The 11,702-nt window shown below is 34.4% G+C and overlaps 2 long non-coding RNA genes across 2 annotated transcripts; one reads left to right on the top strand and one right to left on the bottom strand.

The window, feature by feature from the left end:
- The first annotated feature begins 366 nt into the window (after nt 1-366).
- LOC107822028 (uncharacterized) lies at nt 367-5,356 on the top strand. The gene is made up of 2 exons (XR_001656288.2): nt 367-943; nt 1,063-5,356. It is a non-coding gene; the product is annotated as an uncharacterized LOC107822028 (long non-coding RNA).
- Nucleotides 5,033-10,387, bottom strand: LOC107780295 (uncharacterized). The gene is made up of 3 exons (XR_012711133.1): nt 10,015-10,387; nt 8,456-8,619; nt 5,033-5,167 (listed from the first exon to the last, which is right to left on the bottom strand). It is a non-coding gene; the product is annotated as an uncharacterized LOC107780295 (long non-coding RNA).
- Between the last annotated feature and the right edge of the window lie 1,315 nt (nt 10,388-11,702).

Raw genomic sequence — 11,702 nt, 5'->3', positions numbered from 1 at the left:
GTCAAATGAGTTCACATAAATTGAGACGGAGGAATTATATTTTTTGTTTGGTTTCCTGCCCGATGTTCCATATGTGCATTAGCGCCTCGACTAATCTGAATTCACACATGCTAAGACTCGTAGAAAGAGAGAACACTTGCTACCAGGAATCCATACCCCCATACTTATTTCGAGAAGAGTCTGTGGTACCCTTTTAACCAGGACATTTAATTCCCAGGCATATTTGTTTCTATAAATAGGTCCCCCGCCGCTGCTAGTCCTAAATAGGGTAGTCCACCACAAATAATTATATTTCCGCAACCCCAAAAATAGCCCTACCACAACTCTTTCTGCATTAAACACCAACCACAATCACTCACCCACCCACCCACCCAAGAAAATTCTTGTTCGTGATAAAAGAACAAAACATCAACTACTCTTTGCTGCTTTTCATTCCGCAAATCCTTCCTGTTTATAGTGTATTGAATCAAAAGCGGAACTACGATTACGCATTTAATTTTTTTAGACCTGTTGGTAAATTTTTACATATAAATTTATGGCGGATGAAGAGACTAGTGTGAGATTGTTGACAGAAGATAGAGAGCACAGATGATGACATGCTGCTAAATCTGGGATTGGAAGGCACCTGCAAAAAAGCATCTCAATTCATTTGTGCTCTCTATGCTTCCGTCATCACCTTCACCATTCTTTCTCCCTTTTCTTCAAAATTATCTCATAATTTAGGTTTTCTTATTGGGGATATTTCTTGCAAAAACAAACTTCTATAAAAGGAAAGAAATCGGATGGTGGGGACATGATTCACATAACCGAGTGCTACTTTTTGCAGTACTCCTCTTTTGTTGTGCAGCTTTTGTACAGAAGATCTGAGATTGATATTTTATGTATTCACAAGATTAGCGCTAAGCATAGAATAATGTCCAGATTGACGGTTTTCACTTGATTTGTAAGATATATATATATATATACTCCTGAATTTCTATGCTTTAACAAGTTATCAACTCTAAAATTTACTCAGCTAATGTTATAAATCTATATGCTTATCTCAATTTTGTGCCGTTGCAGCTTCTCCTTTAACAGATCAGTGGATCTCTCTAGTCCTATGCCATGTACCTGAAGAGAAACGTCTGATGCTATGAAGCTACAATTACATGTAATCCCCTCTCTTCTCTCTCCCTATCTCTTTCTGTGTATTTGTATATTACCGCAGGTAATTATTGTTTAGTAATTCACCAAGTAGATATTAGTCAGTAATCCATAGAAAGCATGGGTTTGAGCTAGTTTGACGACTACGTTGGGTTTAAGCAAAGAGGAGTAATTAAGCTTGAAATATAACTTTGGCACCCTAGTTAATTACTTGTGCAAGTTCCAGATGAATACGATTAGGTACATTGCGGTGAAGAAAGGAGTGTCAAAGCTTATCATCAAGGGTTGTGGTGAGTATGAATTTTTTTTTTTTGGTAGGGGGAGCGGTTCCTTTTTTAATGGATCTTACGCAATACAAAATCGAATTAGCTAGAATCCAAAAGCGGGTACCGAACACCGGATAGAAAGACAAAAAATAAGTGTCAAGAGTAAAAGCACTTCAGTATGTTTGATATCCGAAAGTTTAAATCAAAAGAAGCTGATGCCCAAAAAAAGCTGCAATTATAGAGTTCTCTTCAGCAACATTGATGGGATAATTATAGGAGTGGATCCAGTAGTTTTGGCCTAGACAACCTCTATTTGCGTTAAAAATTTATTTAATATGCATAAATAATTTATTCAAAATTTAGTAAGCTGTCTTTTTTAAAATACAAACTCATAAACTCAAAATCCTAAACTGTTCAAGGGCATAATCTTATTTGTCTTGGGATGTCTACGCAATCACTCTCCCAGGGGCTAAAAATAGAATCAGCAATTTGCATCATTAACAAAAAGTAAATATATAGTGTGTGCGTTATTTCTCCCTAGAAATGTAGAAATGAACTAGCCGCCAAAAATTGTTTATTTTAAAAAATACTTTTATTCAAAAATGCTTTGTAAAAAAGTACTTTTGCAAAATAACAGTTTGTGTTTGGTCTGAATGATGCTTTTTGCAAGCTTATTGTGTTTGGCCATCTTTTTAAAAAATACTTTTATGTATCAAAAAACTAACAATAAATATTTAATTTGCGATTAGTATTATTTTAAAAAGAAAAATAAATTTAAATACTTATTATATAAGAGTTTAATTAAAATACAAAATGTAAAGTAAAAATATAAATTAATATAAAATATAGTTATTCCAAAGCAATAACATTGAGTGTTTGGTATTACTTATTGTTTACATGATAATTTAAATATGTCAAAATATATCATTCAGCATAAATTTGAAATATACTATTAGGAATAGGAGAAAGAGAATAAATATATGATTAAAATAAAAAGGAGAAGAGATGTGTATAGAAATAAAAAGAAAAAGGAAAAGAAAAATGTTAGATTAATGAGGGATAATTTATAAAATACAAATTTATTGTAAGTCTTTTTGTCTTGAACAAATTAATTTTCTGCTTCTGCTTTTTGGAAGAAGCTAGAATCTGTAGCTTCTCTGCAAAAGCAGAAAAACTGCTTCTGCTGTTGCTTAGAAGTACTTTTTTATTTTGGCCAAACACCTTAAATTTTTCAAAAAAATACTTTTTTGACCCCAAAAAATTACTTTTGGCCTCCCAGAAACTTGACCAAACAGGCTCTTAACTTCTCACCTGATGTTCGGTATCTGCTTTGCGACTGCTACTTTGAAGCCTGAGTAATCAAGATTCGCATCAGAAATTAACTTCAATTTTAGGCGATAAAGCGCTCCCTACCAAATGGTAACTTCATATCCGACTCAAAACTCAAACATCTGGTTAAGGACTAAAAAGTACTTACCACATCACCACAACCATTACAACCATTGGTGGTCTCTCTTAGAGTTTAATTTCATCTAGTGCTTTAGTGTATATTGATTGTACTATTAATATAGAGTTTTCTTTGGAGTTTCTGCCAGTTTCTGTTCTAAATATTATATATTCAGATAGACAAAGAATCAACTTTATTGCCACTTTGCCATCCACTCTCATTCAAATAGAAGAAGATTTCAACTTTTTAGCTTGATATTTATGTCCAAACTAAAAGAGATACCTAACTATATATGCTAATATATATCAAATCGGTAAATACATATATGATGCAAATTTAATGTTTTTGTGCCATCTGCATAATGGTGTATTGTGGATCGGGCCTGAACCGGACCGGATCGGGCCCGCGGTCCTAACGGGCCTGGTGGGTCGGTCCTCGTGGGCCGGTCTTAACGGGTATTTAAAGCTTGTGGCGGGCCGGTCTTCCTAGAAAGCACACGAGCCCGGGACCGGCTGTCGGGCCTGGGCCGGGCCTAACGGCTAGTTTTTATTATAAAAAAAAATTCCAAGTCAAAATTTAAAAAGTAGCCGTTTGGGCTGCAATTTTGACCGTTTGGATGTTTAGAAAATAGCCATTTGGCCCCCAAACTTTATATAATTACACTTTTTCCCAATTCTCAACTATAAATACCCCCTCATTCTTTCATTTTTACTCACCAATTCATCAATCTCTCTACTATAATTGCTTATTTTATTGTTGAAATTTCGTGAAAAATTGTGAAGTTGGTGAATTGAAGTATTCAAGTCTTCAACGATTTTCAATTTTCAAGAAGTTGTTCGGCAATTCGGTAAACGCGTTCCAACTCTTAAGTTTTAATATTATAGTTTTGTTAGTTTTATTTAGTATAATTATAATTAATATGGCATTTTCTTTGAAAAATATTTTTGGTGGTAAGGGTAAAGCTAAAATTGGTGAAAGTAGTGGCCAACCTACTACCCTTCCCCCGGCTCCCCGACCCAGACCTGGTAGACGTCCTGTTGCTCCTATTATTTTTGATAGTGATAACCCCTGTTTTCAATTTTCCGATAGCCAATTTTGCCATAATGTTGCACCAGGTCAAAATCTAGATGATGAAACTATGAATGCTCTTTATCCTAATGAAACTATCTTTGAAAATGATGATTTAAATGAGGATGAAGATGAAACCCAACCGGATTTAGATGATACACCTACTAGTCCTGTTAATAACCCAACTAATGTACCGTCCGACCCATCTGTAGAAACCCCTAGTTTTAATAGACAGCCTTCTAAACGCCTAGAAACATCATTAGTTTGGAATTTTTTTACTCAAGTAAGAGAACAAAATAAGGCCAAGTGTAAAACATGTGGGAAGTTACTAGCGCATAAATATACTGGAGACCGTAGCGCATAAACATGTGGGAAGGCTAACTGTTTAGTTTATATTGCAGCACTATGTGATTTGTTTGTTGAATTTTCGGAGGGTGGGGAAATTTATCAACTTGCTATAAATGCAATGAAAGAAAAGTTTAAAAAATATTTTTTCCATATCCCTCCTATTTATGGTGTTGCTGCAATGTTAAATCCTACAATGAAATTAGGAGGTCCTCATTTTTGGTACTCAAATATTTATAAGGCTTTAGATCTTTCAAATGAGGAATTTGCTACACTTGCAGATGCAAAAGCCTCAATTAAAATCAATGCTCAAACAATTTATAATGATTATCAACTTGCCTTAGAGCATGCTAGGCCAAATGTTCCAACCCCTACTTCGTCTAGTTTACAATCGTCTAAAAGAGTTGCGGGCTTAAAAACACTTAAATCTTGGACGGAGTTCAGGTGTTTTCAAGGTGATAATTATGATGAAACTTCACATCTAAATGAGCTTCAAGTTTATTTGTCGCAGGGACTTGAAAAGGAAAATCCAGACGGCACTTTTGATCTTTTGGGATGGTGGAAGGCAAGGGAAAAACATTTCCCGGTTCTTGCAAGGATGACTCGGGATATTTTATCTATTCAAGCTTCAACTGTTGCATCAGAGAGCGCTTTCAGTCAAGCAAGACTTCAAATAGGTGATCATAGAGCGTCAATGAGGGAGAGCTTGGAAAAATCTGTACTGTTCAGAGATTGGATCCGCTCGGAAAGAAGAAACTATGGAATTGAGGAATCACAACCGGCGATAGATGAAGCTTATGAAGAAATGATGGCGGAACTTGCGGAAGATGCTGCTTCGCCCGGAAGAGGTGATGAACAAGCTTCTTTTCCACCACCACCAACGTAACCTCCTCCGAACCTTGAAGGATTTATGAAATTTGTTAGAGATACAATGTAGATTATGGTGTACCTTGTACTTTGGCATATCTTCTTTTAGTTTTTTTTTCCTTTTAATGGTGGTATTAGTACCTTGTTGTGCTCATTCCATTGGGGGAGGAAGACTAAGAAAGATATGCCATTTTTGGTAATAAAAATTATAAGACATGCCCTTGAATATCTTTTTGCAATATTTTTTTGTCTTTAACTTGCAATTATTTATAAGCTATAATATATATACATAACATACAATATATACTACAAGAAAATATATAAGGTAATATATATACATAACATACAATATATACTACAAGAAAATATATATATATATATATATATATATATATATACTACAAAACATTATAAGAAATTATATTTGGAAATATATATACATAACATACTATATATAGTATACTATACTAGTATACTATATATACTACAAAATAATATAGAGAGAGAGAAAATTAGAGATTGAGAGATTGAGAGAAATTTAGATTGAGAAATGAGTATTGAGTATTGAAATGAAGAAGAGGGAGGGGTATTTATAGTGTTAGAGAAGGTTAGTTTTGTAAATTGCAAGTGTAACGGCTATTTGTGCAATATGGCCGTTGGTGGTCATTGGGGGTGGGGCCCTCATTTTAAATTTTGAAAAATCTTGTTTTGTAGTATATATCGTATACTAGTATAGTATAATATATATATACTCAATCTTAATTTTCAAGTTACATCATGCCTCGTTCGGAAAGAGTGCGCTTATTTGTTTCACACTACTATGAAGTGCTTGAAGAAAATGAAGAAGGCCAAATATTAAAATGCAAGAACTGTGGAAGAGTCTTAAATTTTCGTTCAGGGTGTACCACAGGCATTTTAAGGAGGCATATAACGTATTGTGTTGATGGTATTTATCCGCAAATTCGTCTTTAAGATATTTCAACAATTTGTGTTATTTTAAAATTATTAGACGTATTTATGCTTCATGTTGTACTTTCTTATTAATTTATTATGCATGGCAATTTAGTTTTACTATTGTTTTGTTATTTTACTTTTTCGTCAAGCACTTTAATAATTTGATTTCTACATATATATTACATATATATTATTTATATAGTCATGATATGGTTTACAAGAAATTACCTTTTAAAAAAAACCCGAAAATAAAAAAGCCCGTTAGGCCCGCTAAGCCCACGAGCCCGGCCCATTTAGCCCAGGACCATATGGGCTTAGGCCTGTCACGTGCTGGTTCCACCCGTTGAGCCCACAAAGCCCGGGATCGTGAGGCCCGGGACCGCCAGAGCCCGGAACCGCTAAGCCCAGGCCCGTTTGGCCCATTTAGGCCCGGCCCCGGCCCAGAATACAGCACTACATCTGCAAGTGAAAGTAGTTCTATTCTTGGGTACACCTATATTTTAGGAATTAGTGTATAACACCGATCTTTTATATTATAATATATATTTTCTATAACACTTTACTATAGCATTCAAAAAATATCGGAACAAACGTGATCATTATAGAATTGTTTGACTGTGTATATGGTTGTTTTCGTTTCCTTTCTTTCTTTTTTTTTTTTTTAAAGACGAAGAATATTTCATGAGTTCTATCATTTCACATCAACCGAAAGCTTTTAGGATTTTTAACTTTAAAATATTAGTGACTGCAGATATTTATACCGTTACTCCATATAAGTTTTTAGGAATATCATATATGAAGGACAAACATAAAACAACCCTTGTTGTCGTAAATTAAAGAATTTCCGCATAATTCAAACCTATAAGATATTAAATGCCAGAAAGATATGCTCTTTCAGTACGTATATATCTGAGGTCGATCTAGAATGTGTTTGGTTTTTTGGCTTAGAGTGAATGAGAAACAGAGGAAAAATAAAAAATTAAATTTTCTTCCTTTACAATAAAATAGCATGGTCTAGCCAGTTTTCAGATTGGTCATTTAAAAATAGTCAGTGTTTGCCAAGTCATTGAAAAATAGCCACTATTTTGCTGCAACAGAGACCGGTCCAGCATAATATACTGGAGTTCGGTGCACCTGTGTATGAACTTCCAGCATATTATGCTGGACCGGTGTACTTTGCTAGCTCCAGTATAATATACTGGAGACTGGAGCACCAGTGCTCCAAACTCCAGTATATTATGCTGGACCGGTATATTATACTGGAACTCCAGTATATTATGCTGGAGTATTTTTCTGGATTTTGAACAGTGTTTTCGTTCAGATCTATCTTTACATGAAAAGTGGCTAAATTTCGATTACCTTTGAAACTGTGGCTATTTTTGAATGATCACTTGTAAATCTGGTTATTTTTGAATTTCGTTATCTCATATTGGAGGAGGAAAAGATAGTTGTTGGGTTTATAAACAAATGGGCTTCTTTTAACTCTTAAAGACTTGAAAAAAAGGCAAATCTGGCGCCATCACGCTCAGATTGATTGATTAACTTTTTGGACCAACAAATATAAGTTTATTTGTTAATATTAATTGTATATTAACATTTTATGAACGTTTTGTAACGATTATTTAATTTTTCCCTCATTTTATTTCCAGCCGGTTTTGCAGAATCAGCCACTAATAAGGCCGTTTCAAAAATAGCTACCAGAAAAGCTACAACTTTTGAGTTACACCTTTTTGAGTAACTCAACATGTTGGCTATAAATATCTGGTTACTCAAAATTTTTTACAAAAATTCTGAAATGTCTTCTTCTTTTTTGCATTGTTTTCTAACAAACTAAATTAGTAAGTGTGATTTTCTACTACCATTCGTGTTCGCTAGTCACTGGTGTATTTGAAGTACCGTTACACCAGTGTGGTTAATCTGTTCTATTCTGAAAGGAAATAATCATAAATCTTGGTACTGGGAGGGAATTAAGTTCTTTAAGAATACACTGTGAAATCAGCGGGCTCGGATATATTTTCTTCAGCCTTTATGTTTCTGGCTTTGGTTAACGTTTCACAATTTATTTTTGGAATAAAGAAAGCTAACAAAATGTAGGATATTCTCTGTTGCTTACTGGTTCTGTATTCATCTTATCTCTAACTCGAATTATTCTGGTAGAATTTGCTATCTGATGATGTTTGACTTGGAAAATGTTAAGCTAGATTTCCAGTTAATATTACCGAATATTTCCAAAATATGCAGTATTTATATTCACTAAAAGTTGCTACTGAGTTTCCATCACAACTTATAGCATCATCTGGAATATATGGAAGAACCAAAAGCAATATTTTATATATTAGGTTTCAACTGGAAACTTATAGATTACCTTGCCTTGAAGAACGAATATTGGAGGAATCTGCATCCCAAAATGCCCGGATTAAGCACTTCAACATTTGTTCTCGTATAAACAAAGAAGAATTTTCAATTTTTGTGGTCATTATAACAGTCCTCCTGCTGAAAGTACGTAGCATCATGGTCTACCTTTCAATCCTTCAAATGTAATGAAAGGAATTAATTGATTGTTTTGTAATAGTAAGTACTACTAGTAAGTGGAGGCAGGATCTCCACGAATGGGGTTCAAAAATTTTTTTTTTAGCTAGTGAGAATTGAACTCATGACCTTATGTAGATTTTGAACCCCCTTGACCACTAAACTATACTTTTGGATTGTGTTAAGGGTGTTCAAAACTTAATATATAGAAATAAAAAACAAATTTTGTCTTATATATACAGTGTAATTTTTCGGCGAAGGGTATTCGAATGAACACCCTTGCGCCCCCCTAAATCCGCCCCTGCTACTAGTAACTAATTAACTAAAAGCCTTTGGCAGACGAAATGAAAATAACACCCTCGGTAAATTTATGTAAGTGTGTTTGATTAGACATTACTTGCTATCATAACTTCTTTATCTTCTTTAGTCGAGGATCTATCAGAAATAATATTTCTGCCCTATTAAGATAGGGGTAAAGCTGCATATATACTACCTTTCCCAGACCTTACTTATGAAATTACATTGGATTGTTATTATTGTATTTGACTAGACACAAAACTTAAGAAATAAATAAAGATTCTTGATATAAATGGAAAGAATATAATTAAATTATTTTTAAATTTAACAAAGCATTTATATAAAACAGATTAAAAGAAAAGGTGTCAGAGCCAATTACATGTCCTTTGATACACTAACAAATATATATGGAGGACACGTCAAAGGTCCTTGGGGAAGTAGAAGATAGGCTTGTGAGAAAAAACTAAAATTCAGGCTCTCGCTATTAAAGTGGACTGATTAGGTAGGCCGAAGACTATTAATTGACTATAGAATATCTTGTGGTTGCAAACTCATACGTCAGAAGCCCATGATAAACCATAATCAACAACAACAAATTTAGAGGTCGTTTGGTTGGAATACTATTTATATCAGGTTTATGTCGGTATAAGTTATATTGAAATTATTGTTTATTCATTATTTGATATGTTATATTAAAAATGACAATTGCATAACTTCTAAAAAGAAGACTTTATACCTTCTTATACCTCATACCAAATGACCCCTTAGTGTAATCTCCCAAAAGAAGTATGAAGAGGGTAGTGAGTATATACCTTACCTTCCCTTTGCCGGGTAAAAACACTACTAGGTAGAAAGCTATTTTCAATAGACTATCAGCTCCACACAAGCATACGAAAACACACCAGTATAAAAAAGAAATAGAGTAGTGCAAAAGTTAGGAAACCAGTAACAACAACGAAGATAGTAAACGCCCAAAACACAAGTAACATCAGGTACTCATAGAATTCTAAGAATATGAAAATACTAGAATATCGCTACTACTACCGGCATAATCATCTCCAACGAATATATTAATGGGAGGAACAATTTTATTCTGACCTGAAAAAGTAGGAGTGCTGAATCTTTTCTCCAAAAATGAATGAAGTGAATCTCGAAACAGGCTGAATATTGCTGGACCATATTTTAGCAAGGATAAAAGAGCTTCGGACGCTTGTTAATTTTCAGTCCGCATTTATCTTCTTCTTTATTTTGCTGATCCGGTTAATACTTTTGTAACTTGCAATAGTTAAATATATTCCTGATTATATAGTATAAATTTCAAGGCGGGAGAGGTGAAGAATTAGGAATAAATAAAGGCAAGTGAAAGATTGATTTGAATGGCGGAATGTTTTTGTACTGTAAATTTGTGTGGATATGAAATTAGTACGACACTCATTGAGTCATGACTAGTACTCTATGCAAGCGTATGGTAGAGAGAGTTTATGGGGATATGCATAAAACGGAAGGGGGCAGAGTTTCAAAATCGTCACACGTGGAGTTTTATCAAGCGTTGCTGACTTTTGTGCTACCTATTTATTTTAATGAAAAGTCATCCAACTTTTTTTTTGGTAATCAAATTAAAAACTAGTATTAATTTTATCTAAGTATCAAATAAAATATTTCATTCTTTTTCCTTTTGTGATACTTAGTAGGCGTTTGGACATAAAAATTACTCTCTGCATTTCAAATTAGATGAGATACTTTCCTTTTTAGTCTGTTCCAAAATAAATGACATATTTTTAAATTTGAAAATAATTCAACTTTAAACTCTTCATTTTACATATTTTACTCTTAATGAAAAGTTTTTATAATCATACAAATGTCATGGCCCCCAAAAGCTTTTACCTTTTAAGTTTTTAAAATCACAAGTTTCAAAAGTCTTTTTTTTTTCTTAAACTTTGTACCGAGTCAAACTACCTCATCTAAATTGAAATGGAGGGAATATATTTTTTTTAAAAAAATAATACTTGGAGTTAAGTTAAAAAATGGTATTTGAAATTTGAAACTATGTTTGTGTAAGGCCCGTAAATTTTTTACCTAGAACCTGGGGTTTCGTGGTACCGAGGTAGGCTAATGTGTTTGAGGATTATGGACTGTTTGGGTTGTGCAATGCGTTAGGGAGTTGAAAGAATTATTTTTGCAGAACATGGCGTTTCTGCGGTCCACAATGCGACCGCAGAACCTCTTCGCGGACCGCAAATCGGCCGCAGAAGGCAACAGGACCTAAACCAAATTTGAAGGTCATTTTGTGGTCCATTATGCGGCCGCAATCATTTCACGGTCTGCACAATTTGTTGCAGATTTAGCATGAAGAATTTCGGAGGAAGATTTCGCGGCGCGTTATGCTACTGCATAATTGTTCTACGGGTCGCATAACAACCGCAGACTTGACCAAGCCAGCCCAGTTTTTGGGACCCTTTCTGCGGTCCACTATTTGGACTGCATATCCGTTATGCGGTCTATTCTGCAACCGCAGACCTGAATTCGGAGGGTCCATTTTTTTATTTTATAACCCGACCCCATTCTATAAAACGGCCTTGGGGGTTATTTTAGAAGGTTCCAGCTGATGTTTTAGATAGAGGGGAGTGCTCTAGAAAGAGAGGAATCCCCAAGTACTTTGTTCATCAATCCTTGCCCCAAATCTCTGAAGATTCAAGGGAATCACTCACTAGGCCACCACCTATCCGGGTAAGTTCTTGTCCTACATCATCCATGCAAGTTTGTTTTGGGTCTAAATGGTCCAGGGA

The sequence above is a fragment of the Nicotiana tabacum genome, chromosome 6 (genome assembly GCF_000715075.1).
Source record: "Nicotiana tabacum cultivar K326 chromosome 6, ASM71507v2, whole genome shotgun sequence".
NCBI classification, from domain to species: domain Eukaryota; kingdom Viridiplantae; phylum Streptophyta; class Magnoliopsida; order Solanales; family Solanaceae; genus Nicotiana; species Nicotiana tabacum.
This window is presented reverse-complemented; position numbering and strand designations above follow the sequence as displayed.